Source organism: Schistocerca gregaria, chromosome 2 (genome assembly GCF_023897955.1).
Source record: "Schistocerca gregaria isolate iqSchGreg1 chromosome 2, iqSchGreg1.2, whole genome shotgun sequence".
Lineage (NCBI taxonomy): Eukaryota > Metazoa > Arthropoda > Insecta > Orthoptera > Acrididae > Schistocerca > Schistocerca gregaria.
Genome location: NC_064921.1, coordinates 1,016,665,007 through 1,016,686,261, shown reverse-complemented (window position 1 = coordinate 1,016,686,261; position 21,255 = coordinate 1,016,665,007). Strand labels below are relative to the sequence as shown.

The following is a 21,255-nucleotide window of genomic DNA, read 5'->3' as shown; positions in this document are numbered from 1 at the left end:
TATGTCTTGTTTTTAATGATAAAAAAGTGTTTCCGCCCGGGATCGACACGGGGACCTTCTGCGTGTTAGGCAGACGTGATAACCGCTACACCACGGAAACTACTTGTGTGCGCCTTACATTAGAGACAACTCGTGCTGGTGTTGTCATCGTAACTAAAAAATGAAGTAAATGCGCTACTTGCAGAACAAAGGTACATGCAGAAGATCCTCACATGTCGTGGCTCACTGGAGAACAATACGACATAGGCAGGAAAATGATGTTTCCGCCCGGGATCGAACCGGGGACCTTCTGCGTGTGAAGCAGACGTGATAACCGCTACACTACGGAAACTGCGGACTTGAAGAGCCCACCTCCGTTCACTCGCAATTACCTCAGCCTCTCTCCCGTCCGTGAATGCACACGCGACAGTTCTTTTGACAGCCTGAAACCATCACAGCCAAGGGCTCAAGAAGTCTTCGGGGTGCTCGAGAAGGTGTCTGCCGTAGCACCCCTAACGAAATAGCGGCGTTTCCCGCAGTCGTGATTGCAAATCATAGCAGCAAAAGCAATCACTTTCTTAGCAGCAGGGAGTGCGAGCCCAGCGGCAGCTCTACATGAAGGTACCAATAGCCCAGGAAGGCCGCCGACCGCGGGAATTCGCGCCGCCCCCATCCCGCCAGCCTACACGAGACTTTCCAGAGCACCCTGGACCACATCGAGGGACCCAGTGCACTGAAATAATAGTCATTTGCCACGTCAGATGGCTCGTTGGTCTAGGGGTATGATTCCTGCTTTGGGTGCAGGAGGTCCCGGGTTCAAATCCCGGACGAGCCCTAGCGTTTTGTGCAAACTGGTCGCACGAGTGGCTGAGTCGACGCAAAATGCTCGGCGTCAGTATCAAATGAATTTCATATTTGATGTGAGCAATTGACACTGATCTGACGTGTGAAGGCGATCACGAAGGTTTTTGGGTACAGATGGTAGCAGATGCATGTTAGTATGTCTTGTTTTTAATGATAAAAAAGTGTTTCCGCCCGGGATCGACACGGGGACCTTCTGCGTGTTAGGCAGACGTGATAACCGCTACACCACGGAAACTACTTGTGTGCGCCTTACATTAGAGACAACTCGTGCTGGTGTTGTCATCGTTACTAAGAAATTAAATAAATGCGCTACTTGCAGAACAAAGGTACATGCAGAAGATCCTCACATGTCGTGGCTCACTGGAGTACAATACGACATACGCAGGAAAATACTGTTCCCGCCCGGGATCGAACCGGGGACCTTCTGCGTGTGAAGCAGACGTGATAACCGCTACACTACGGAAACTGCGGACTTGAAGAGTCCAACTCCGTTCACTCGCAATTACCTCAGCCTCTCTCCCGTCCGTGAATGCACACGCGACAGTTCTTTTGACAGCCTGGAAACCATCACAGCCAAGGGCTCAAGAAGTCTTCGGGGTGCTCGAGAAGGTGTCTGCCGTAGCACCCCTAACGAAATAGCGGCGTTTCCCGCAGTCGTGATTGCAAATCATAGCAGCAAAAGCAATCACTTTCTTAGCAGCAGGGAGTGCGAGCCCAGCGGCAGCTCTACATGAAGGTACCAATAGCCCAGGAAGGCCGCCGACCGCGGGAATTCGCGCCGCCCCCATCCCGCCAGCCTACACGAGACTTTCCAGAGCACCCTGGACCACATCGAGGGACCCAGTGCACTGAAATAATAGTCATTTGCCACGTCAGATGGCTCGTTGGTCTAGGGGTATGATTCCTGCTTTGGGTGCAGGAGGTCCCGGGTTCAAATCCCGGACGAGCCCTAGCGTTTTGTGCAAACTGGTCGCACGTGAGTGGCTGAGTCGACGCAAAATGCTCGGCGTCAGTATCAAATGAATTTCATATTTGATGTGAGCAATTGACACTGATCTGACGTGTGAAGGCGATTACGAAGGTTTTTGGGTACAGATGGTAGCAGATGCATGTTAGTATGTCTTGTTTTTAATGATAAAAAAGTGTTTCCGCCCGGGATCGACACGGGGACCTTCTGCGTGTTAGGCAGACGTGATAACCGCTACACCACGGAAACTACTTGTGTGCGCCTTACATTAGAGACAACTCGTGCTGGTGTTGTCATCGTTACTAAGAAATTAAATAAATGCGCTACTTGCAGAACAAAGGTACATGCAGAAGATCCTCACATGTCGTGGCTCACTGGAGTACAATACGACATAGGCAGGAAAATGATGTTTCCGCCCGGGATCGAACCGGGGACCTTCTGCGTGTGAAGCAGACGTGATAACCGCTACACTACGGAAACTGCGGACTTGAAGAGCCCAACTCCGTTCACTCGCAATTACCTCAGCCTCTCTCCCGTCCGTGAATGCACACGCGACAGTTCTTTTGACAGCCTGAAACCATCACAGCCAAGGGCTCAAGAAGTCTTCGGGGTGCTCGAGAAGGTGTCTGCCGTAGCACCCCTAACGAAATAGCGGCGTTTCCCGCAGTCGTGATTGCAAATCATAGCAGCAAAAGCAATCACTTTCTTAGCAGCAGGGAGTGCGAGCCCAGCGGCAGCTCTACATGAAGGTACCAATAGCCCAGGAAGGCCGCCGACCGCGGGAATTCGCGCCGCCCCCATCCCGCCAGCCTACACGAGACTTTCCAGAGCACCCTGGACCACATCGAGGGACCCAGTGCACTGAAATAATAGTCATTTGCCACGTCAGATGGCTCGTTGGTCTAGGGGTATGATTCCTGCTTTGGGTGCAGGAGGTCCCGGGTTCAAATCCCGGACGAGCCCTAGCGTTTTGTGCAAACTGGTCGCACGAGTGGCTGAGTCGACGCAAAATGCTCGGCGTCAGTATCAAATGAATTTCATATTTGATGTGAGCAATTGACACTGATCTGACGTGTGAAGGCGATTACGAAGGTTTTTGGGTACAGATGGTAGCAGATGCATGTTAGTATGTCTTGTTTTTAATGATAAAAAAGTGTTTCCGCCCGGGATCGACACGGGGACCTTCTGCGTGTTAGGCAGACGTGATAACCGCTACACCACGGAAACTACTTGTGTGCGCCTTACATTAGAGACAACTCGTGCTGGTGTTGTCATCGTAACTAAAAAATGAAGTAAATGCGCTACTTGCAGAACAAAGGTACATGCAGAAGATCCTCACATGTCGTGGCTCACTGGAGAACAATACGACATAGGCAGGAAAATGATGTTTCCGCCCGGGATCGAACCGGGGACCTTCTGCGTGTGAAGCAGACGTGATAACCGCTACACTACGGAAACTGCGGACTTGAAGAGCCCACCTCCGTTCACTCGCAATTACCTCAGCCTCTCTCCCGTCCGTGAATGCACACGCGACAGTTCTTTTGACAGCCTGAAACCATCACAGCCAAGGGCTCAAGAAGTCTTCGGGGTGCTCGAGAAGGTGTCTGCCGTAGCACCCCTAACGAAATAGCGGCGTTTCCCGCAGTCGTGATTGCAAATCATAGCAGCAAAAGCAATCACTTTCTTAGCAGCAGGGAGTGCGAGCCCAGCGGCAGCTCTACATGAAGGTACCAATAGCCCAGGAAGGCCGCCGACCGCGGGAATTCGCGCCGCCCCCATCCCGCCAGCCTACACGAGACTTTCCAGAGCACCCTGGACCACATCGAGGGACCCAGTGCACTGAAATAATAGTCATTTGCCACGTCAGATGGCTCGTTGGTCTAGGGGTATGATTCCTGCTTTGGGTGCAGGAGGTCCCGGGTTCAAATCCCGGACGAGCCCTAGCGTTTTGTGCAAACTGGTCGCACGAGTGGCTGAGTCGACGCAAAATGCTCGGCGTCAGTATCAAATGAATTTCATATTTGATGTGAGCAATTGACACTGATCTGACGTGTGAAGGCGATCACGAAGGTTTTTGGGTACAGATGGTAGCAGATGCATGTTAGTATGTCTTGTTTTTAATGATAAAAAAGTGTTTCCGCCCGGGATCGACACGGGGACCTTCTGCGTGTTAGGCAGACGTGATAACCGCTACACCACGGAAACTACTTGTGTGCGCCTTACATTAGAGACAACTCGTGCTGGTGTTGTCATCGTTACTAAGAAATTAAATAAATGCGCTACTTGCAGAACAAAGGTACATGCAGAAGATCCTCACATGTCGTGGCTCACTGGAGTACAATACGACATACGCAGGAAAATACTGTTCCCGCCCGGGATCGAACCGGGGACCTTCTGCGTGTGAAGCAGACGTGATAACCGCTACACTACGGAAACTGCGGACTTGAAGAGTCCAACTCCGTTCACTCGCAATTACCTCAGCCTCTCTCCCGTCCGTGAATGCACACGCGACAGTTCTTTTGACAGCCTGGAAACCATCACAGCCAAGGGCTCAAGAAGTCTTCGGGGTGCTCGAGAAGGTGTCTGCCGTAGCACCCCTAACGAAATAGCGGCGTTTCCCGCAGTCGTGATTGCAAATCATAGCAGCAAAAGCAATCACTTTCTTAGCAGCAGGGAGTGCGAGCCCAGCGGCAGCTCTACATGAAGGTACCAATAGCCCAGGAAGGCCGCCGACCGCGGGAATTCGCGCCGCCCCCATCCCGCCAGCCTACACGAGACTTTCCAGAGCACCCTGGACCACATCGAGGGACCCAGTGCACTGAAATAATAGTCATTTGCCACGTCAGATGGCTCGTTGGTCTAGGGGTATGATTCCTGCTTTGGGTGCAGGAGGTCCCGGGTTCAAATCCCGGACGAGCCCTAGCGTTTTGTGCAAACTGGTCGCACGAGTGGCTGAGTCGACGCAAAATGCTCGGCGTCAGTATCAAATGAATTTCATATTTGATGTGAGCAATTGACACTGATCTGACGTGTGAAGGCGATTACGAAGGTTTTTGGGTACAGATGGTAGCAGATGCATGTTAGTATGTCTTGTTTTTAATGATAAAAAACTGTTTCCGCCCGGGATCGACACGGGGACCTTCTGCGTGTTAGGCAGACGTGATAACCGCTACACCACGGAAACTACTTGTGTGCGCCTTACATTAGAGACAACTCGTGCTGGTGTTGTCATCGTAACTAAAAAATTAAGTAAATGCGCTACTTGCAGAACAAAGGTACATGCAGAAGATCCTCACATGTCGTGGCTCACTGGAGAACAATACGACATAGGCAGGAAAATGATGTTTCCGCCCGGGATCGAACCGGGGACCTTCTGCGTGTGAAGCAGACGTGATAACCGCTACACTACGGAAACTGCGGACTTGAAGAGCCCACCTCCGTTCACTCGCAATTACCTCAGCCTCTCTCCCGTCCGTGAATGCACACGCGACAGTTCTTTTGACAGCCTGAAACCATCACAGCCAAGGGCTCAAGAAGTCTTCGGGGTGCTCGAGAAGGTGTCTGCCGTAGCACCCCTAACGAAATAGCGGCGTTTCCCGCAGTCGTGATTGCAAATCATAGCAGCAAAAGCAATCACTTTCTTAGCAGCAGGGAGTGCGAGCCCAGCGGCAGCTCTACATGAAGGTACCAATAGCCCAGGAAGGCCGCCGACCGCGGGAATTCGCGCCGCCCCCATCCCGCCAGCCTACACGAGACTTTCCAGAGCACCCTGGACCACATCGAGGGACCCAGTGCACTGAAATAATAGTCATTTGCCACGTCAGATGGCTCGTTGGTCTAGGGGTATGATTCCTGCTTTGGGTGCAGGAGGTCCCGGGTTCAAATCCCGGACGAGCCCTAGCGTTTTGTGCAAACTGGTCGCACGAGTGGCTGAGTCGACGCAAAATGCTCGGCGTCAGTATCAAATGAATTTCATATTTGATGTGAGCAATTGACACTGATCTGACGTGTGAAGGCGATCACGAAGGTTTTTGGGTACAGATGGTAGCAGATGCATGTTAGTATGTCTTGTTTTTAATGATAAAAAAGTGTTTCCGCCCGGGATCGACACGGGGACCTTCTGCGTGTTAGGCAGACGTGATAACCGCTACACCACGGAAACTACTTGTGTGCGCCTTACATTAGAGACAACTCGTGCTGGTGTTGTCATCGTTACTAAGAAATTAAATAAATGCGCTACTTGCAGAACAAAGGTACATGCAGAAGATCCTCACATGTCGTGGCTCACTGGAGTACAATACGACATACGCAGGAAAATACTGTTCCCGCCCGGGATCGAACCGGGGACCTCCTGCGTGTGAAGCAGACGTGATAACCGCTACACTACGGAAACTGCGGACTTGAAGAGTCCAACTCCGTTCACTCGCAATTACCTCAGCCTCTCTCCCGTCCGTGAATGCACACGCGACAGTTCTTTTGACAGCCTGGAAACCATCACAGCCAAGGGCTCAAGAAGTCTTCGGGGTGCTCGAGAAGGTGTCTGCCGTAGCACCCCTAACGAAATAGCGGCGTTTCCCGCAGTCGTGATTGCAAATCATAGCAGCAAAAGCAATCACTTTCTTAGCAGCAGGGAGTGCGAGCCCAGCGGCAGCTCTACATGAAGGTACCAATAGCCCAGGAAGGCCGCCGACCGCGGGAATTCGCGCCGCCCCCATCCCGCCAGCCTACACGAGACTTTCCAGAGCACCCTGGACCACATCGAGGGACCCAGTGCACTGAAATAATAGTCATTTGCCACGTCAGATGGCTCGTTGGTCTAGGGGTATGATTCCTGCTTTGGGTGCAGGAGGTCCCGGGTTCAAATCCCGGACGAGCCCTAGCGTTTTGTGCAAACTGGTCGCACGTGAGTGGCTGAGTCGACGCAAAATGCTCGGCGTCAGTATCAAATGAATTTCATATTTGATGTGAGCAATTGACACTGATCTGACGTGTGAAGGCGGTTACGAAGGTTTTTGGGTACAGATGGTAGCAGATGCATGTTAGTATGTCTTGTTTTTAATGATAAAAAAGTGTTTCCGCCCGGGATCGACACGGGGACCTTCTGCGTGTTAGGCAGACGTGATAACCGCTACACCACGGAAACTACTTGTGTGCGCCTTACATTAGAGACAACTCGTGCTGGTGTTGTCATCGTTACTAAGAAATTAAATAAATGCGCTACTTGCAGAACAAAGGTACATGCAGAAGATCCTCACATGTCGTGGCTCACTGGAGTACAATACGACATACGCAGGAAAATACTGTTCCCGCCCGGGATCGAACCGGGGACCTTCTGCGTGTGAAGCAGACGTGATAACCGCTACACTACGGAAACTGCGAACGGGAGGAGTCCATCTCCGTTCACTCGCAATTACCTCAGCCTCTCTCCCGTCCGTGAATGCACACGCGACAGTTCTTTTGACAGCCTGGAAACCATCACAGCCAAGGGCTCAAGAAGTCTTCGGGGTGCTCGAGAAGGTGTCTGCCGTAGCACCCCTAAAGAAATTGCGGCGTTTCCCGCAGTCGTGATTGCAAATCATAGCAGCAAAAGCAATCACTTTCTTAGCAGCAGGGAGTGCGAGCCCAGCGGCAGCTCTACATGAAGGTACCAATAGCCCAGGAAGGCCGCCGACCGCGGGAATTCGCGCCGCCCCCATCCCGCCAGCCTACACGAGACTTTCCAGAGCACCCTGGACCACATCGAGGGACCCAGTGCACTGAAATAATAGTCATTTGCCACGTCAGATGGCTCGTTGGTCTAGGGGTATGATTCCTGCTTTGGGTGCAGGAGGTCCCGGGTTCAAATCACGGACGAGCTCTAGCGTTTTGTGCAAACTGGTCGCACGTGAGTGGCTGAGTCGACGCAAAATGCTCGGCGGCAGTATCAAATGAATTTCATATTTGATGTGAGCAATTGACACTGATCTGACGTGTGAAGGCGATTACGAAGGTTTTTGGGTACAGATGGTAGCAGATGCATGTTAGTATGTCTTGTTTTTAATGATAAAAAAGTGTTTCCGCCCGGGATCGACACGGGGACCTTCTGCGTGTTAGGCAGACGTGATAACCGCTACACCACGGAAACTACTTGTGTGCGCCTTACATTAGAGACAACTCGTGCTGGTGTTGTCATCGTAACTAAAAAATTAAATAAATGCGCTACTTGCAGAACAAAGGTACATGCAGAAGATCCTCACATGTCGTGGCTCACTGGAGAACAATACGACATAGGCAGGAAAATGATGTTTCCGCCCGGGATCGAACCGGGGACCTTCTGCGTGTGAAGCAGACGTGATAACCGCTACACTACGGAAACTGCGGACTTGAAGAGTCCAACTCCGTTCACTCGCAATTACCTCAGCCTCTCTCCCGTCCGTGAATGCACACGCGACAGTTCTTTTGACAGCCTGGAAACCATCACAGCCAAGGGCTCAAGAAGTCTTCGGGGTGCTCGAGAAGGTGTCTGCCGTAGCACCCCTAACGAAATAGCGGCGTTTCCCGCAGTCGTGATTGCAAATCATAGTAGCAAAAGCAATCACTTTCTTAGCAGCAGGGAGTGCGAGCCCAGCTGCAGTAGCAAAAGCAATCACTTTCTTAGCAGCAGGGAGTGCGAGCCCAGCGGCAGCTCTACATGAAGGTACCAATAGCCCAGGAAGGCCGCCGACCGCGGGAATTCGCGCCGCCCCCATCCCGCCAGCCTACACGAGACTTTCCAGAGCACCCTGGACCACATCGAGGGACCCAGTGCACTGAAATAATAGTCATTTGCCACGTCAGATGGCTCGTTGGTCTAGGGGTATGATTCCTGCTTTGGGTGCAGGAGGTCCCGGGTTCAAATCCCGGACGAGCCCTAGCGTTTTGTGCAAACTGGTCGCACGTGAGTGGCTGAGTCGACGCAAAATGCTCGGCGTCAGTATCAAATGAATTTCATATTTGATGTGAGCAATTGACACTGATCTGACGTGTGAAGGCGGTTACGAAGGTTTTTGGGTACAGATGGTAGCAGATGCATGTTAGTATGTCTTGTTTTTAATGATAAAAAAGTGTTTCCGCCCGGGATCGACACGGGGACCTTCTGCGTGTTAGGCAGACGTGATAACCGCTACACCACGGAAACTACTTGTGTGCGCCTTACATTAGAGACAACTCGTGCTGGTGTTGTCATCGTTACTAAGAAATTAAATAAATGCGCTACTTGCAGAACAAAGGTACATGCAGAAGATCCTCACATGTCGTGGCTCACTGGAGTACAATACGACATACGCAGGAAAATACTGTTCCCGCCCGGGATCGAACCGGGGACCTTCTGCGTGTGAAGCAGACGTGATAACCGCTACACTACGGAAACTGCGAACGGGAGGAGTCCATCTCCGTTCACTCGCAATTACCTCAGCCTCTCTCCCGTCCGTGAATGCACACGCGACAGTTCTTTTGACAGCCTGGAAACCATCACAGCCAAGGGCTCAAGAAGTCTTCGGGGTGCTCGAGAAGGTGTCTGCCGTAGCACCCCTAAAGAAATTGCGGCGTTTCCCGCAGTCGTGATTGCAAATCATAGCAGCAAAAGCAATCACTTTCTTAGCAGCAGGGAGTGCGAGCCCAGCGGCAGCTCTACATGAAGGTACCAATAGCCCAGGAAGGCCGCCGACCGCGGGAATTCGCGCCGCCCCCATCCCGCCAGCCTACACGAGACTTTCCAGAGCACCCTGGACCACATCGAGGGACCCAGTGCACTGAAATAATAGTCATTTGCCACGTCAGATGGCTCGTTGGTCTAGGGGTATGATTCCTGCTTTGGGTGCAGGAGGTCCCGGGTTCAAATCACGGACGAGCTCTAGCGTTTTGTGCAAACTGGTCGCACGTGAGTGGCTGAGTCGACGCAAAATGCTCGGCGGCAGTATCAAATGAATTTCATATTTGATGTGAGCAATTGACACTGATCTGACGTGTGAAGGCGATTACGAAGGTTTTTGGGTACAGATGGTAGCAGATGCATGTTAGTATGTCTTGTTTTTAATGATAAAAAAGTGTTTCCGCCCGGGATCGACACGGGGACCTTCTGCGTGTTAGGCAGACGTGATAACCGCTACACCACGGAAACTACTTGTGTGCGCCTTACATTAGAGACAACTCGTGCTGGTGTTGTCATCGTAACTAAAAAATTAAATAAATGCGCTACTTGCAGAACAAAGGTACATGCAGAAGATCCTCACATGTCGTGGCTCACTGGAGAACAATACGACATAGGCAGGAAAATGATGTTTCCGCCCGGGATCGAACCGGGGACCTTCTGCGTGTGAAGCAGACGTGATAACCGCTACACTACGGAAACTGCGGACTTGAAGAGTCCAACTCCGTTCACTCGCAATTACCTCAGCCTCTCTCCCGTCCGTGAATGCACACGCGACAGTTCTTTTGACAGCCTGGAAACCATCACAGCCAAGGGCTCAAGAAGTCTTCGGGGTGCTCGAGAAGGTGTCTGCCGTAGCACCCCTAACGAAATAGCGGCGTTTCCCGCAGTCGTGATTGCAAATCATAGTAGCAAAAGCAATCACTTTCTTAGCAGCAGGGAGTGCGAGCCCAGCTGCAGTAGCAAAAGCAATCACTTTCTTAGCAGCAGGGAGTGCGAGCCCAGCGGCAGCTCTACATGAAGGTAACAATAGCCCAGGAAGGCCGCCGACCGCGGGAATTCGCGCCGCCCCCATCCCGCCAGCCTACACGAGACTTTCCAGAGCACCCTGGACCACATCGAGGGACCCAGTGCACTGAAGTAATAGTCATTTGCCACGTCAGATGGCTCGTTGGTCTAGGGGTATGATTCCTGCTTTGGGTGCAGGAGGTCCCGGGTTCAAATCCCGGACGAGCCCTAGCGTTTTGTGCAAACTGGTCGCACGTGAGTGGCTGAGTCGACGCAAAATGCTCGGCGTCAGTATCAAATGAAATTCATATTTGATGTGAGCAATTGACACTGATCTGACGTGTGAAGGCGATTACGAAGGTTTTTGGGTACAGATGGTAGCAGATGCATGTTAGTATGTCTTGTTTTTAATGATAAAAAAGTGTTTCCGCCCGGGATCGACACGGGGACCTTCTGCGTGTTAGGCAGACGTGATAACCGCTACACCACGGAAACTACTTGTGTGCGCCTTACATTAGAGACAACTCGTGCTGGTGTTGTCATCGTTACTAAGAAATTAAATAAATGCGCTACTTGCAGAACAAAGGTACATGCAGAAGATCCTCACATGTCGTGGCTCACTGGAGTACAATACGACATAGGCAGGAAAATACTGTTCCCGCCCGGGATCGAACCGGGGACCTTCTGCGTGTGAAGCAGACGTGATAACCGCTACACTACGGAAACTGCGAACGGGAGGAGTCCATCTCCGTTCACTCGCAATTACCTCAGCCTCTCTCCCGTCCGTGAATGCACACGCGACAGTTCTTTTGACAGCCTGGAGACCATCACAGCCAAGGGCTCAAGAAGTCTTCGGGGTGCTGAGAAGGTGTCTGCCGTAGCACCCCTAACGAAATAGCGGCGTTTCCCGCAGTCGTGATTGCAAATCATAGCAGCAAAAGCAATCACTTTCTTAGCAGCAGGGAGTGCGAGCCCAGCGGCAGCTCTACATGAAGGTACCAATAGCCCAGGAAGGCCGCCGACCGCGGGAATTCGCGCCGCCCCCATCCCGCCAGCCTACACGAGACTTTCCAGAGCACCCTGGACCACATCGAGGGACCCAGTGCACTGAAATAATAGTCATTTGCCACGTCAGATGGCTCGTTGGTCTAGGGGTATGATTCCTGCTTTGGGTGCAGGAGGTCCCGGGTTCAAATCCCGGACGAGCCCTAGCGTTTTGTGCAAACTGGTCGCACGTGAGTGGCTGAGTCGACGCAAAATGCTCGGCGTCAGTATCAAATGAAATTCATATTTGATGTGAGCAATTGACACTGATCTGACGTGTGAAGGCGATTACGAAGGTTTTTGGGTACAGATGGTAGCAGATGCATGTTAGTATGTCTTGTTTTTAATGATAAAAAAGTGTTTCCGCCCGGGATCGACACGGGGACCTTCTGCGTGTTAGGCAGACGTGATAACCGCTACACCACGGAAACTACTTGTGTGCGCCTTACATTAGAGACAACTCGTGCTGGTGTTGTCATCGTTACTAAGAAATTAAATAAATGCGCTACTTGCAGAACAAAGGTACATGCAGAAGATCCTCACATGTCGTGGCTCACTGGAGTACAATACGACATAGGCAGGAAAATACTGTTCCCGCCCGGGATCGAACCGGGGACCTTCTGCGTGTGAAGCAGACGTGATAACCGCTCCACTACGGAAACTGCGGACTTGAGGAGTCCATCTCCGTTCACTCGCAATTACCTCAGCCTCTCTCCCGTCCATGAATGCACACGCGACAGTTCTTTTGACAGCCTGGAAACCATCACAGCCAAGGGCTCAAGAAGTCTTCGGGGTGCTCGAGAAGGTGTCTGCCGTAGCACCCCTAACGAAATAGCGGCGTTTCCCACAGTCGTGATTGCAAATCATAGCAGCAAAAGCAATCACTTTCTTAGCAGCAGGGAGTGCGAGCCCAGCGGCAGCTCTACATGAAGGTACCAATAGCCCAGGAAGGCCGCCGACCGCGGGAATTCGCGCCGCCCCCATCCCGCCAGCCTACACGAGACTTTCCAGAGCACCCTGGACCACATCGAGGGACCCAGTGCACTGAAATAGTAGTCATTTGCCACGTCAGATGGCTCGTTGGTCTAGGGGTATGATTCCTGCTTTGGGTGCAGGAGGTCCCGGGTTCAAATCCCGGACGAGCCCTAGCGTTTTGTGCAAACTGGTCGCACGTGAGTGGCTGAGTCGACGCAAAATGCTCGGCGTCAGTATCAAATGAAATTCATATTTGATGTGAGCAATTGACACTGATCTGACGTGTGAAGGCGATTACGAAGGTTTTTGGGTACAGATGGTAGCAGATGCATGTTAGTATGTCTTGTTTTTAATGATAAAAAAGTGTTTCCGCCCGGGATCGACACGGGGACCTTCTGCGTGTTAGGCAGACGTGATAACCGCTACACCACGGAAACTACTTGTGTGCGCCTTACATTAGAGACAACTCGTGCTGGTGTTGTCATCGTTACTAAGAAATTAAATAAATGCGCTACTTGCAGAACAAAGGTACATGCAGAAGATCCTCACATGTCGTGGCTCACTGGAGTACAATACGACATAGGCAGGAAAATACTGTTCCCGCCCGGGATCGAACCGGGGACCTTCTGCGTGTGAAGCAGACGTGATAACCGCTCCACTACGGAAACTGCGGACTTGAGGAGTCCATCTCCGTTCACTCGCAATTACCTCAGCCTCTCTCCCGTCCGTGAATGCACACGCGACAGTTCTTTTGACAGCCTGGAAACCATCACAGCCAAGGGCTCAAGAAGTCTTCGGGGTGCTCGAGAAGGTGTCTGCCGTAGCACCCCTAACGAAATAGCGGCGTTTCCCGCAGTCGTGATTGCAAATCATAGCAGCAAAAGCAATCACTTTCTTAGCAGCAGGGAGTGCGAGCCCAGCGGCAGCTCTACATGAAGGTACCAATAGCCCAGGAAGGCCGCCGACCGCGGGAATTCGCGCCGCCCCCATCCCGCCAGCCTACACGAGACTTTCCAGAGCACCCTGGACCACATCGAGGGACCCAGTGCACTGAAATAATAGTCATTTGCCACGTCAGATGGCTCGTTGGTCTAGGGGTATGATTCCTGCTTTGGGTGCAGGAGGTCCCGGGTTCAAATCCCGGACGAGCCCTAGCGTTTTGTGCAAACTGGTCGCACGTGAGTGGCTGAGTCGACGCAAAATGCTCGGCGTCAGTATCAAATGAAATTCATATTTGATGTGAGCAATTGACACTGATCTGACGTGTGAAGGCGATTACGAAGGTTTTTGGGTACAGATGGTAGCAGATGCATGTTAGTATGTCTTGTTTTTAATGATAAAAAAGTGTTTCCGCCCGGGATCGACACGGGGACCTTCTGCGTGTTAGGCAGACGTGATAACCGCTACACCACGGAAACTACTTGTGTGCGCCTTACATTAGAGACAACTCGTGCTGGTGTTGTCATCGTTACTAAGAAATTTAATAAATGGGCTACTTGTAGAACAAAGGTACATGCAGAAGATCCTCACATGTCGTGGCTCACTGGAGTACAATACGACATAGGCAGGAAAATACTGTTCCCGCCCGGGATCGAACCGGGGACCTTCTGCGTGTGAAGCAGACGTGATAACCGCTACACTATGGAAACTGCGAACGGGAGGAGTCCATCTCCGTTCACTCGCAATTACCTCAGCCTCTCTCCCGTCCGTGAATGCACACGCGACAGTTCTTTTGACAGCCTGGAAACCATCACAGCCAAGGGCTCAAGAAGTCTTCGGGGTGCTCGAGAAGGTGTCTGCCGTAGCACCCCTAACGAAATAGCGGCGTTTCCCACAGTCGTGATTGCAAATCATAGCAGCAAAAGCAATCACTTTCTTAGCAGCAGGGAGTGCGAGCCCAGCGGCAGCTCTACATGAAGGTACCAATAGCCCAGGAAGGCCGCCGACCGCGGGAATTCGCGCCGCCCCCATCCCGCCAGCCTACACGAGACTTTCCAGAGCACCCTGGACCACATCGAGGGACCCAGTGCACTGAAATAATAGTCATTTGCCACGTCAGATGGCTCGTTGGTCTAGGGGTATGATTCCTGCTTTGGGTGCAGGAGGTCCCGGGTTCAAATCCCGGACGAGCCCTAGCGTTTTGTGCAAACTGGTCGCACGTGAGTGGCTGAGTCGACGCAAAATGCTCGGCGTCAGTATCAAATGAAATTCATATTTGATGTGAGCAATTGACACTGATCTGACGTGTGAAGGCGATTACGAAGGTTTTTGGGTACAGATGGTAGCAGATGCATGTTAGTATGTCTTGTTTTTAATGATAAAAAAGTGTTTCCGCCCGGGATCGACACGGGGACCTTCTGCGTGTTAGGCAGACGTGATAACCGCTACACCACGGAAACTACTTGTGTGCGCCTTACATTAGAGACAACTCGTGCTGGTGTTGTCATCGTTACTAAGAAATTTAATAAATGGGCTACTTGTAGAACAAAGGTACATGCAGAAGATCCTCACATGTCGTGGCTCACTGGAGTACAATACGACATAGGCAGGAAAATACTGTTCCCGCCCGGGATCGAACCGGGGACCTTCTGCGTGTGAAGCAGACGTGATAACCGCTACACTATGGAAACTGCGAACGGGAGGAGTCCATCTCCGTTCACTCGCAATTACCTCAGCCTCTCTCCCGTCCGTGAATGCACACGCGACAGTTCTTTTGACAGCCTGGAAACCATCACAGCCAAGGGCTCAAGAAGTCTTCGGGGTGCTCGAGAAGGTGTCTGCCGTAGCACCCCTAACGAAATAGCGGCGTTTCCCACAGTCGTGATTGCAAATCATAGCAGCAAAAGCAATCACTTTCTTAGCAGCAGGGAGTGCGAGCCCAGCGGCAGCTCTACATGAAGGTACCAATAGCCCAGGAAGGCCGCCGACCGCGGGAATTCGCGCCGCCCCCATCCCGCCAGCCTACACGAGACTTTCCAGAGCACCCTGGACCACATCGAGGGACCCAGTGCACTGAAATAATAGTCATTTGCCACGTCAGATGGCTCGTTGGTCTAGGGGTATGATTCCTGCTTTGGGTGCAGGAGGTCCCGGGTTCAAATCCCGGACGAGCCCTAGCGTTTTGTGCAAACTGGTCGCACGTGAGTGGCTGAGTCGACGCAAAATGCTCGGCGTCAGTATCAAATGAAATTCATATTTGATGTGAGCAATTGACACTGATCTGACGTGTGAAGGCGATTACGAAGGTTTTTGGGTACAGATGGTAGCAGATGCATGTTAGTATGTCTTGTTTTTAATGATAAAAAAGTGTTTCCGCCCGGGATCGACACGGGGACCTTCTGCGTGTTAGGCAGACGTGATAACCGCTACACCACGGAAACTACTTGTGTGCGCCTTACATTAGAGACAACTCGTGCTGGTGTTGTCATCGTTACTAAGAAATTTAATAAATGGGCTACTTGTAGAACAAAGGTACATGCAGAAGATCCTCACATGTCGTGGCTCACTGGAGTACAATACGACATAGGCAGGAAAATACTGTTCCCGCCCGGGATCGAACCGGGGACCTTCTGCGTGTGAAGCAGACGTGATAACCGCTACACTACGGAAACTGCGAACGGGAGGAGTCCATCTCCGTTCACTCGCAATTACCTCAGCCTCTCTCCCGTCCGTGAATGCACACGCGACAGTTCTTTTGACAGCCTGGAAACCATCACAGCCAAGGGCTCAAGAAGTCTTCGGGGTGCTCGAGAAGGTGTCTGCCGTAGCACCCCTAACGAAATAGCGGCGTTTCCCACAGTCGTGATTGCAAATCATAGCAGCAAAAGCAATCACTTTCTTAGCAGCAGGGAGTGCGAGCCCAGCGGCAGCTCTACATGAAGGTACCAATAGCCCAGGAAGGCCGCCGACCGCGGGAATTCGCGCCGCCCCCATCCCGCCAGCCTACACGAGACTTTCCAGAGCACCCTGGACCACATCGAGGGACCCAGTGCACTGAAATAATAGTCATTTGCCACGTCAGATGGCTCGTTGGTCTAGGGGTATGATTCCTGCTTTGGGTGCAGGAGGTCCCGGGTTCAAATCCCGGACGAGCCCTAGCGTTTTGTGCAAACTGGTCGCACGTGAGTGGCTGAGTCGACGCAAAATGCTCGGCGTCAGTATCAAATGAAATTCATATTTGATGTGAGCAATTGACACTGATCTGACGTGTGAAGGCGATTACGAAGGTTTTTGGGTACAGATGGTAGCAGATGCATGTTAGTATGTCTTGTTTTTAATGATAAAAAAGTGTTTCCGCCCGGGATCGACACGGGGACCTTCTGCGTGTTAGGCAGACGTGATAACCGCTACACCACGGAAACTACTTGTGTGCGCCTTACATTAGAGACAACTCGTGCTGGTGTTGTCATCGTTACTAAGAAATTAAATAAATGCGCTACTTGCAGAACAAAGGTACATGCAGAAGATCCTCACATGTCGTGGCTCACTGGAGTACAATACGACATAGGCAGGAAAATACTGTTCCCGCCCGGGATCGAACCGGGGACCTTCTGCGTGTGAAGCAGACGTGATAACCGCTCCACTACGGAAACTGCGAACGGGAGGAGTCCATCTCCGTTCACTCGCAATTACCTCAGCCTCTCTCCCGTCCGTGAATGCACACGCGACAGTTCTTTTGACAGCCTGGAAACCATCACAGCCAAGGGCTCAAGAAGTCTTCGGGGTGCTCGAGAAGGTGTCTGCCGTAGCACCCCTAACGAAATAGCGGCGTTTCCCGCAGTCGTGATTGCAAATCATAGCAGCAAAAGCAATCACTTTCTTAGCAGCAGGGAGTGCGAGCCCAGCGGCAGCTCTACATGAAGGTACCAATAGCCCAGGAAGGCCGCCGACCGCGGGAATTCGCGCCGCCCCCATCCCGCCAGCCTACACGAGACTTTCCAGAGCACCCTGGACCACATCGAGGGACCCAGTGCACTGAAATAATAGTCATTTGCCACGTCAGATGGCTCGTTGGTCTAGGGGTATGATTCCTGCTTTGGGTGCAGGAGGTCCCGGGTTCAAATCCCGGACGAGCCCTAGCGTTTTGTGCAAACTGGTCGCACGTGAGTGGCTGAGTCGACGCAAAATGCTCGGCGTCAGTATCAAATGAAATTCATATTTGATGTGAGCAATTGACACTGATCTGACGTGTGAAGGCGATTACGAAGGTTTTTGGGTACAGATGGTAGCAGATGCATGTTAGTATGTCTTGTTTTTAATGATAAAAAAGTGTTTCCGCCCGGGATCGACACGGGGACCTTCTGCGTGTTAGGCAGACGTGATAACCGCTACACCACGGAAACTACTTGTGTGCGCCTTACATTAGAGACAACTCGTGCTGGTGTTGTCATCGTTACTAAGAAATTAAATAAATGCGCTACTTGCAGAACAAAGGTACATGCAGAAGATCCTCACATGTCGTGGCTCACTGGAGTACAATACGACATAGGCAGGAAAATACTGTTCCCGCCCGGGATCGAACCGGGGACCTTCTGCGTGTGAAGCAGACGTGATAACCGCTACACTACGGAAACTGCGAACGGGAGGAGTCCATCTCCGTTCACTCGCAATTACCTCAGCCTCTCTCCCGTCCGTGAATGCACACGCGACAGTTCTTTTGACAGCCTGGAAACCATCACAGCCAAGGGCTCAAGAAGTCTTCGGGGTGCTCGAGAAGGTGTCTGCCGTAGCACCCCTAACGAAATAGCGGCGTTTCCCGCAGTCGTGATTGCAAATCATAGCAGCAAAAGCAATCACTTTCTTAGCAGCAGGGAGTGCGAGCCCAGCGGCAGCTCTACATGAAGGTACCAATAGCCCAGGAAGGCCGCCGACCGCGGGAATTCGCGCCGCCCCCATCCCGCCAGCCTACACGAGACTTTCCAGAGCACCCTGGACCACATCGAGGGACCCAGTGCACTGAAATAATAGTCATTTGCCACGTCAGATGGCTCGTTGGTCTAGGGGTATGATTCCTGCTTTGGGTGCAGGAGGTCCCGGGTTCAAATCCCGGACGAGCCCTAGCGTTTTGTGCAAACTGGTCGCACGTGAGTGGCTGAGTCGACGCAAAATGCTCGGCGTCAGTATCAAATGAAATTCATATTTGATGTGAGCAATTGACACTGATCTGACGTGTGAAGGCGATTACGAAGGTTTTTGGGTACAGATGGTAGCAGATGCATGTTAGTATGTCTTGTTTTTAATGATAAAAAAGTGTTTCCGCCCGGGATCGACACGGGGACCTTCTGCGTGTTAGGCAGACGTGATAACCGCTACACCACGGAAACTACTTGTGTGCGCCTTACATTAGAGACAACTCGTGCTGGTGTTGTCATCGTTACTAAGAAATTAAATAAATGCGCTACTTGCAGAACAAAGGTACATGCAGAAGATCCTCACATGTCGTGGCTCACTGGAGTACAATACGACATAGGCAGGAAAATACTGTTCCCGCCCGGGATCGAACCGGGGACCTTCTGCGTGTGAAGCAGACGTGATAACCGCTCCACTACGGAAACTGCGAACGGGAGGAGTCCATCTCCGTTCACTCGCAATTACCTCAGCCTCTCTCCCGTCCGTGAATGCACACGCGACAGTTCTTTTGACAGCCTGGAAACCATCACAGCCAAGGGCTCAAGAAGTCTTCGGGGTGCTCGAGAAGGTGTCTGCCGTAGCACCCCTAACGAAATAGCGGCGTTTCCCGCAGTCGTGATTGCAAATCATAGCAGCAAAAGCAATCACTTTCTTAGCAGCAGGGAGTGCGAGCCCAGCGGCAGCTCTACATGAAGGTACCAATAGCCCAGGAAGGCCGCCGACCGCGGGAATTCGCGCCGCCCCCATCCCGCCAGCCTACACGAGACTTTCCAGAGCACCCTGGACCACATCGAGGGACCCAGTGCACTGAAATAATAGTCATTTGCCACGTCAGATGGCTCGTTGGTCTAGGGGTATGATTCCTGCTTTGGGTGCAGGAGGTCCCGGGTTCAAATCCCGGACGAGCCCTAGCGTTTTGTGCAAACTGGTCGCACGTGAGTGGCTGAGTCGACGCAAAATGCTCGGCGTCAGTATCAAATGAAATTCATATTTGATGTGAGCAATTGACACTGATCTGACGTGTGAAGGCGATTACGAAGGTTTTTGGGTACAGATGGTAGCAGATGCATGTTAGTATGTCTTGTTTTTAATGATAAAAAAGTGTTTCCGCCCGGGATCGACACGGGGACCTTCTGCGTGTTAGGCAGACGTGATAACCGCTACACCACGGAAACTACTTGTGTGCGCCTTACATTAGAGACAACTCGTGCTGGTGTTGTCATCGTTACTAAGAAATTAAATAAATGCGCTACTTGCAGAACAAAGGTACATGCAGAAGATCCTCACATGTCGTGGCTCACTGGAGTACAATACGACATAGGCAGGAAAATACTGTTCCCGCCCGGGATCGAACCGGGGACCTTCTGCGTGTGAAGCAGACGTGATAACCGCTACACTACGGAAACTGCGAACGGGAGGAGTCCATCTCCGTTCACTCGCAATTACCTCAGCCTCTCTCCCGTCCGTGAATGCACACGCGACAGTTCTTTTGACAGCCTGGAAACCATCACAGCCAAGGGCTCAAGAAGTCTTCGGGGTGCTCGAGAAGGTGTCTGCCGTAGCACCCCTAACGAAATAGCGGCGTTTCCCGCAGTCGTGATTGCAAATCATAGCAGCAAAAGCAATCACTTTCTTAGCAGCAGGGAGTGCGAGCCCAGCGGCAGCTCTACATGAAGGTACCAATAGCCCAGGAAGGCCGCCGACCGCGGGAATTCGCGCCGCCCCCATCCCGCCAGCCTACACGAGACTTTCCAGAGCACCCTGGACCACATCGAGGGACCCAGTGCACTGAAATAATAGTCATTTGCCACGTCAGATGGCTCGTTGGTCTAGGGGTATGATTCCTGCTTTGGGTGCAGGAGGTCCCGGGTTCAAATCCCGGACGAGCCCTAGCGTTTTGTGCAAACTGGTCGCACGTGAGTGGCTGAGTCGACGCAAAATGCTCGGCGTCAGTATCAAATGAAATTCATATTTGATGTGAGCAATTGACACTGATCTGACGTGTGAAGGCGATTACGAAGGTTTTTGGGTACAGATGGTAGCAGATGCATGTTAGTATGTCTTGTTTTTAATGATAAAAAAGTGTTTCCGCCCGGGATCGACACGGGGACCTTCTGCGTGTTAGGCAGACGTGATAACCGCTACACCACGGAAACTACTTGTGTGCGCCTTACATTAGAGACAACTCGTGCAGGTGTTGTCATCGTTACTAAGAAATTAAATAAATGCGCTACTTGCAGAACAAAGGTACATGCAGAAGATCCTCACATGTCGTGGCTCACTGGAGTACAATACGACATAGGCAGGAAAATACTGTTCCCGCCCGGGATCGAACCGGGGACCTTCTGCGTGTGAAGCAGACGTGATAACCGCTCCACTACGGAAACTGCGAACGGGAGGAGTCCATCTCCGTTCACTCGCAATTACCTCAGCCTCTCTCCCGTCCGTGAATGCACACGCGACAGTTCTTTTGACAGCCTGGAAACCATCACAGCCAAGGGCTCAAGAAGTCTTCGGGGTGCTCGAGAAGGTGTCTGCCGTAGCACCCCTAACGAAATAGCGGCGTTTCCCGCAGTCGTGATTGCAAATCATAGCAGCAAAAGCAATCACTTTCTTAGCAGCA

At 51.8% G+C, this 21,255-nt stretch overlaps 65 non-coding genes across 65 annotated transcripts; 21 read left to right on the top strand and 44 right to left on the bottom strand.

The window, feature by feature from the left end:
- Positions 1-27: 27 nt before the first annotated feature.
- Positions 28-100, bottom strand: Trnav-aac (transfer RNA valine (anticodon AAC)). Its single transcript has one exon. It is a non-coding gene; the product is annotated as a tRNA-Val (tRNA).
- A 158-nt stretch (positions 101-258) lies between these two features.
- On the bottom strand, positions 259-331 carry Trnav-cac (transfer RNA valine (anticodon CAC)). The gene has a single exon. It is a non-coding gene; the product is annotated as a tRNA-Val (tRNA).
- A 411-nt stretch (positions 332-742) lies between these two features.
- Positions 743-814, top strand: Trnap-ugg (transfer RNA proline (anticodon UGG)). The gene has a single exon. It is a non-coding gene; the product is annotated as a tRNA-Pro (tRNA).
- A 191-nt stretch (positions 815-1,005) lies between these two features.
- Positions 1,006-1,078, bottom strand: Trnav-aac (transfer RNA valine (anticodon AAC)). The gene has a single exon. It is a non-coding gene; the product is annotated as a tRNA-Val (tRNA).
- Positions 1,079-1,236: 158 nt separating this feature from the next.
- Trnav-cac (transfer RNA valine (anticodon CAC)) lies at positions 1,237-1,309 on the bottom strand. Its single transcript has one exon. It is a non-coding gene; the product is annotated as a tRNA-Val (tRNA).
- Positions 1,310-1,721: 412 nt separating this feature from the next.
- Positions 1,722-1,793, top strand: Trnap-ugg (transfer RNA proline (anticodon UGG)). Its single transcript has one exon. It is a non-coding gene; the product is annotated as a tRNA-Pro (tRNA).
- Positions 1,794-1,986: 193 nt separating this feature from the next.
- Trnav-aac (transfer RNA valine (anticodon AAC)) lies at positions 1,987-2,059 on the bottom strand. The gene has a single exon. It is a non-coding gene; the product is annotated as a tRNA-Val (tRNA).
- Positions 2,060-2,217: 158 nt separating this feature from the next.
- Trnav-cac (transfer RNA valine (anticodon CAC)) lies at positions 2,218-2,290 on the bottom strand. Its single transcript has one exon. It is a non-coding gene; the product is annotated as a tRNA-Val (tRNA).
- Positions 2,291-2,701: 411 nt separating this feature from the next.
- Positions 2,702-2,773, top strand: Trnap-ugg (transfer RNA proline (anticodon UGG)). Its single transcript has one exon. It is a non-coding gene; the product is annotated as a tRNA-Pro (tRNA).
- A 191-nt stretch (positions 2,774-2,964) lies between these two features.
- On the bottom strand, positions 2,965-3,037 carry Trnav-aac (transfer RNA valine (anticodon AAC)). Its single transcript has one exon. It is a non-coding gene; the product is annotated as a tRNA-Val (tRNA).
- Positions 3,038-3,195: 158 nt separating this feature from the next.
- Trnav-cac (transfer RNA valine (anticodon CAC)) lies at positions 3,196-3,268 on the bottom strand. The gene has a single exon. It is a non-coding gene; the product is annotated as a tRNA-Val (tRNA).
- A 411-nt stretch (positions 3,269-3,679) lies between these two features.
- Trnap-ugg (transfer RNA proline (anticodon UGG)) lies at positions 3,680-3,751 on the top strand. Its single transcript has one exon. It is a non-coding gene; the product is annotated as a tRNA-Pro (tRNA).
- A 191-nt stretch (positions 3,752-3,942) lies between these two features.
- Positions 3,943-4,015, bottom strand: Trnav-aac (transfer RNA valine (anticodon AAC)). Its single transcript has one exon. It is a non-coding gene; the product is annotated as a tRNA-Val (tRNA).
- Positions 4,016-4,173: 158 nt separating this feature from the next.
- Trnav-cac (transfer RNA valine (anticodon CAC)) lies at positions 4,174-4,246 on the bottom strand. The gene has a single exon. It is a non-coding gene; the product is annotated as a tRNA-Val (tRNA).
- A 412-nt stretch (positions 4,247-4,658) lies between these two features.
- Trnap-ugg (transfer RNA proline (anticodon UGG)) lies at positions 4,659-4,730 on the top strand. The gene has a single exon. It is a non-coding gene; the product is annotated as a tRNA-Pro (tRNA).
- Positions 4,731-4,921: 191 nt separating this feature from the next.
- On the bottom strand, positions 4,922-4,994 carry Trnav-aac (transfer RNA valine (anticodon AAC)). Its single transcript has one exon. It is a non-coding gene; the product is annotated as a tRNA-Val (tRNA).
- Positions 4,995-5,152: 158 nt separating this feature from the next.
- Trnav-cac (transfer RNA valine (anticodon CAC)) lies at positions 5,153-5,225 on the bottom strand. The gene has a single exon. It is a non-coding gene; the product is annotated as a tRNA-Val (tRNA).
- Positions 5,226-5,636: 411 nt separating this feature from the next.
- On the top strand, positions 5,637-5,708 carry Trnap-ugg (transfer RNA proline (anticodon UGG)). Its single transcript has one exon. It is a non-coding gene; the product is annotated as a tRNA-Pro (tRNA).
- Positions 5,709-5,899: 191 nt separating this feature from the next.
- Trnav-aac (transfer RNA valine (anticodon AAC)) lies at positions 5,900-5,972 on the bottom strand. Its single transcript has one exon. It is a non-coding gene; the product is annotated as a tRNA-Val (tRNA).
- Positions 5,973-6,130: 158 nt separating this feature from the next.
- On the bottom strand, positions 6,131-6,203 carry Trnav-cac (transfer RNA valine (anticodon CAC)). The gene has a single exon. It is a non-coding gene; the product is annotated as a tRNA-Val (tRNA).
- Positions 6,204-6,615: 412 nt separating this feature from the next.
- On the top strand, positions 6,616-6,687 carry Trnap-ugg (transfer RNA proline (anticodon UGG)). The gene has a single exon. It is a non-coding gene; the product is annotated as a tRNA-Pro (tRNA).
- Positions 6,688-6,880: 193 nt separating this feature from the next.
- On the bottom strand, positions 6,881-6,953 carry Trnav-aac (transfer RNA valine (anticodon AAC)). The gene has a single exon. It is a non-coding gene; the product is annotated as a tRNA-Val (tRNA).
- Positions 6,954-7,111: 158 nt separating this feature from the next.
- Positions 7,112-7,184, bottom strand: Trnav-cac (transfer RNA valine (anticodon CAC)). The gene has a single exon. It is a non-coding gene; the product is annotated as a tRNA-Val (tRNA).
- A 412-nt stretch (positions 7,185-7,596) lies between these two features.
- On the top strand, positions 7,597-7,668 carry Trnap-ugg (transfer RNA proline (anticodon UGG)). Its single transcript has one exon. It is a non-coding gene; the product is annotated as a tRNA-Pro (tRNA).
- Positions 7,669-7,861: 193 nt separating this feature from the next.
- Positions 7,862-7,934, bottom strand: Trnav-aac (transfer RNA valine (anticodon AAC)). Its single transcript has one exon. It is a non-coding gene; the product is annotated as a tRNA-Val (tRNA).
- A 158-nt stretch (positions 7,935-8,092) lies between these two features.
- Trnav-cac (transfer RNA valine (anticodon CAC)) lies at positions 8,093-8,165 on the bottom strand. Its single transcript has one exon. It is a non-coding gene; the product is annotated as a tRNA-Val (tRNA).
- Positions 8,166-8,628: 463 nt separating this feature from the next.
- Positions 8,629-8,700, top strand: Trnap-ugg (transfer RNA proline (anticodon UGG)). Its single transcript has one exon. It is a non-coding gene; the product is annotated as a tRNA-Pro (tRNA).
- Positions 8,701-8,893: 193 nt separating this feature from the next.
- Trnav-aac (transfer RNA valine (anticodon AAC)) lies at positions 8,894-8,966 on the bottom strand. The gene has a single exon. It is a non-coding gene; the product is annotated as a tRNA-Val (tRNA).
- A 158-nt stretch (positions 8,967-9,124) lies between these two features.
- On the bottom strand, positions 9,125-9,197 carry Trnav-cac (transfer RNA valine (anticodon CAC)). The gene has a single exon. It is a non-coding gene; the product is annotated as a tRNA-Val (tRNA).
- A 412-nt stretch (positions 9,198-9,609) lies between these two features.
- Trnap-ugg (transfer RNA proline (anticodon UGG)) lies at positions 9,610-9,681 on the top strand. Its single transcript has one exon. It is a non-coding gene; the product is annotated as a tRNA-Pro (tRNA).
- Positions 9,682-9,874: 193 nt separating this feature from the next.
- Trnav-aac (transfer RNA valine (anticodon AAC)) lies at positions 9,875-9,947 on the bottom strand. Its single transcript has one exon. It is a non-coding gene; the product is annotated as a tRNA-Val (tRNA).
- Positions 9,948-10,105: 158 nt separating this feature from the next.
- On the bottom strand, positions 10,106-10,178 carry Trnav-cac (transfer RNA valine (anticodon CAC)). Its single transcript has one exon. It is a non-coding gene; the product is annotated as a tRNA-Val (tRNA).
- Positions 10,179-10,641: 463 nt separating this feature from the next.
- On the top strand, positions 10,642-10,713 carry Trnap-ugg (transfer RNA proline (anticodon UGG)). The gene has a single exon. It is a non-coding gene; the product is annotated as a tRNA-Pro (tRNA).
- A 193-nt stretch (positions 10,714-10,906) lies between these two features.
- On the bottom strand, positions 10,907-10,979 carry Trnav-aac (transfer RNA valine (anticodon AAC)). Its single transcript has one exon. It is a non-coding gene; the product is annotated as a tRNA-Val (tRNA).
- Positions 10,980-11,137: 158 nt separating this feature from the next.
- Positions 11,138-11,210, bottom strand: Trnav-cac (transfer RNA valine (anticodon CAC)). The gene has a single exon. It is a non-coding gene; the product is annotated as a tRNA-Val (tRNA).
- Positions 11,211-11,621: 411 nt separating this feature from the next.
- Trnap-ugg (transfer RNA proline (anticodon UGG)) lies at positions 11,622-11,693 on the top strand. Its single transcript has one exon. It is a non-coding gene; the product is annotated as a tRNA-Pro (tRNA).
- A 193-nt stretch (positions 11,694-11,886) lies between these two features.
- Positions 11,887-11,959, bottom strand: Trnav-aac (transfer RNA valine (anticodon AAC)). Its single transcript has one exon. It is a non-coding gene; the product is annotated as a tRNA-Val (tRNA).
- A 158-nt stretch (positions 11,960-12,117) lies between these two features.
- Positions 12,118-12,190, bottom strand: Trnav-cac (transfer RNA valine (anticodon CAC)). Its single transcript has one exon. It is a non-coding gene; the product is annotated as a tRNA-Val (tRNA).
- A 412-nt stretch (positions 12,191-12,602) lies between these two features.
- Positions 12,603-12,674, top strand: Trnap-ugg (transfer RNA proline (anticodon UGG)). The gene has a single exon. It is a non-coding gene; the product is annotated as a tRNA-Pro (tRNA).
- A 193-nt stretch (positions 12,675-12,867) lies between these two features.
- On the bottom strand, positions 12,868-12,940 carry Trnav-aac (transfer RNA valine (anticodon AAC)). Its single transcript has one exon. It is a non-coding gene; the product is annotated as a tRNA-Val (tRNA).
- A 158-nt stretch (positions 12,941-13,098) lies between these two features.
- On the bottom strand, positions 13,099-13,171 carry Trnav-cac (transfer RNA valine (anticodon CAC)). The gene has a single exon. It is a non-coding gene; the product is annotated as a tRNA-Val (tRNA).
- Positions 13,172-13,583: 412 nt separating this feature from the next.
- Positions 13,584-13,655, top strand: Trnap-ugg (transfer RNA proline (anticodon UGG)). The gene has a single exon. It is a non-coding gene; the product is annotated as a tRNA-Pro (tRNA).
- A 193-nt stretch (positions 13,656-13,848) lies between these two features.
- Trnav-aac (transfer RNA valine (anticodon AAC)) lies at positions 13,849-13,921 on the bottom strand. The gene has a single exon. It is a non-coding gene; the product is annotated as a tRNA-Val (tRNA).
- Positions 13,922-14,079: 158 nt separating this feature from the next.
- Positions 14,080-14,152, bottom strand: Trnav-cac (transfer RNA valine (anticodon CAC)). Its single transcript has one exon. It is a non-coding gene; the product is annotated as a tRNA-Val (tRNA).
- A 412-nt stretch (positions 14,153-14,564) lies between these two features.
- Trnap-ugg (transfer RNA proline (anticodon UGG)) lies at positions 14,565-14,636 on the top strand. The gene has a single exon. It is a non-coding gene; the product is annotated as a tRNA-Pro (tRNA).
- Positions 14,637-14,829: 193 nt separating this feature from the next.
- Trnav-aac (transfer RNA valine (anticodon AAC)) lies at positions 14,830-14,902 on the bottom strand. Its single transcript has one exon. It is a non-coding gene; the product is annotated as a tRNA-Val (tRNA).
- A 158-nt stretch (positions 14,903-15,060) lies between these two features.
- Trnav-cac (transfer RNA valine (anticodon CAC)) lies at positions 15,061-15,133 on the bottom strand. The gene has a single exon. It is a non-coding gene; the product is annotated as a tRNA-Val (tRNA).
- Positions 15,134-15,545: 412 nt separating this feature from the next.
- Trnap-ugg (transfer RNA proline (anticodon UGG)) lies at positions 15,546-15,617 on the top strand. Its single transcript has one exon. It is a non-coding gene; the product is annotated as a tRNA-Pro (tRNA).
- Positions 15,618-15,810: 193 nt separating this feature from the next.
- On the bottom strand, positions 15,811-15,883 carry Trnav-aac (transfer RNA valine (anticodon AAC)). Its single transcript has one exon. It is a non-coding gene; the product is annotated as a tRNA-Val (tRNA).
- Positions 15,884-16,041: 158 nt separating this feature from the next.
- On the bottom strand, positions 16,042-16,114 carry Trnav-cac (transfer RNA valine (anticodon CAC)). Its single transcript has one exon. It is a non-coding gene; the product is annotated as a tRNA-Val (tRNA).
- Positions 16,115-16,526: 412 nt separating this feature from the next.
- On the top strand, positions 16,527-16,598 carry Trnap-ugg (transfer RNA proline (anticodon UGG)). Its single transcript has one exon. It is a non-coding gene; the product is annotated as a tRNA-Pro (tRNA).
- A 193-nt stretch (positions 16,599-16,791) lies between these two features.
- On the bottom strand, positions 16,792-16,864 carry Trnav-aac (transfer RNA valine (anticodon AAC)). Its single transcript has one exon. It is a non-coding gene; the product is annotated as a tRNA-Val (tRNA).
- A 158-nt stretch (positions 16,865-17,022) lies between these two features.
- On the bottom strand, positions 17,023-17,095 carry Trnav-cac (transfer RNA valine (anticodon CAC)). The gene has a single exon. It is a non-coding gene; the product is annotated as a tRNA-Val (tRNA).
- A 412-nt stretch (positions 17,096-17,507) lies between these two features.
- Positions 17,508-17,579, top strand: Trnap-ugg (transfer RNA proline (anticodon UGG)). Its single transcript has one exon. It is a non-coding gene; the product is annotated as a tRNA-Pro (tRNA).
- Positions 17,580-17,772: 193 nt separating this feature from the next.
- Trnav-aac (transfer RNA valine (anticodon AAC)) lies at positions 17,773-17,845 on the bottom strand. The gene has a single exon. It is a non-coding gene; the product is annotated as a tRNA-Val (tRNA).
- Positions 17,846-18,003: 158 nt separating this feature from the next.
- Trnav-cac (transfer RNA valine (anticodon CAC)) lies at positions 18,004-18,076 on the bottom strand. The gene has a single exon. It is a non-coding gene; the product is annotated as a tRNA-Val (tRNA).
- Positions 18,077-18,488: 412 nt separating this feature from the next.
- On the top strand, positions 18,489-18,560 carry Trnap-ugg (transfer RNA proline (anticodon UGG)). Its single transcript has one exon. It is a non-coding gene; the product is annotated as a tRNA-Pro (tRNA).
- A 193-nt stretch (positions 18,561-18,753) lies between these two features.
- Trnav-aac (transfer RNA valine (anticodon AAC)) lies at positions 18,754-18,826 on the bottom strand. The gene has a single exon. It is a non-coding gene; the product is annotated as a tRNA-Val (tRNA).
- A 158-nt stretch (positions 18,827-18,984) lies between these two features.
- Trnav-cac (transfer RNA valine (anticodon CAC)) lies at positions 18,985-19,057 on the bottom strand. Its single transcript has one exon. It is a non-coding gene; the product is annotated as a tRNA-Val (tRNA).
- A 412-nt stretch (positions 19,058-19,469) lies between these two features.
- Positions 19,470-19,541, top strand: Trnap-ugg (transfer RNA proline (anticodon UGG)). Its single transcript has one exon. It is a non-coding gene; the product is annotated as a tRNA-Pro (tRNA).
- Positions 19,542-19,734: 193 nt separating this feature from the next.
- Trnav-aac (transfer RNA valine (anticodon AAC)) lies at positions 19,735-19,807 on the bottom strand. The gene has a single exon. It is a non-coding gene; the product is annotated as a tRNA-Val (tRNA).
- Positions 19,808-19,965: 158 nt separating this feature from the next.
- Positions 19,966-20,038, bottom strand: Trnav-cac (transfer RNA valine (anticodon CAC)). The gene has a single exon. It is a non-coding gene; the product is annotated as a tRNA-Val (tRNA).
- Positions 20,039-20,450: 412 nt separating this feature from the next.
- On the top strand, positions 20,451-20,522 carry Trnap-ugg (transfer RNA proline (anticodon UGG)). The gene has a single exon. It is a non-coding gene; the product is annotated as a tRNA-Pro (tRNA).
- A 193-nt stretch (positions 20,523-20,715) lies between these two features.
- Positions 20,716-20,788, bottom strand: Trnav-aac (transfer RNA valine (anticodon AAC)). The gene has a single exon. It is a non-coding gene; the product is annotated as a tRNA-Val (tRNA).
- Positions 20,789-20,946: 158 nt separating this feature from the next.
- Positions 20,947-21,019, bottom strand: Trnav-cac (transfer RNA valine (anticodon CAC)). The gene has a single exon. It is a non-coding gene; the product is annotated as a tRNA-Val (tRNA).
- Between the last annotated feature and the right edge of the window lie 236 nt (positions 21,020-21,255).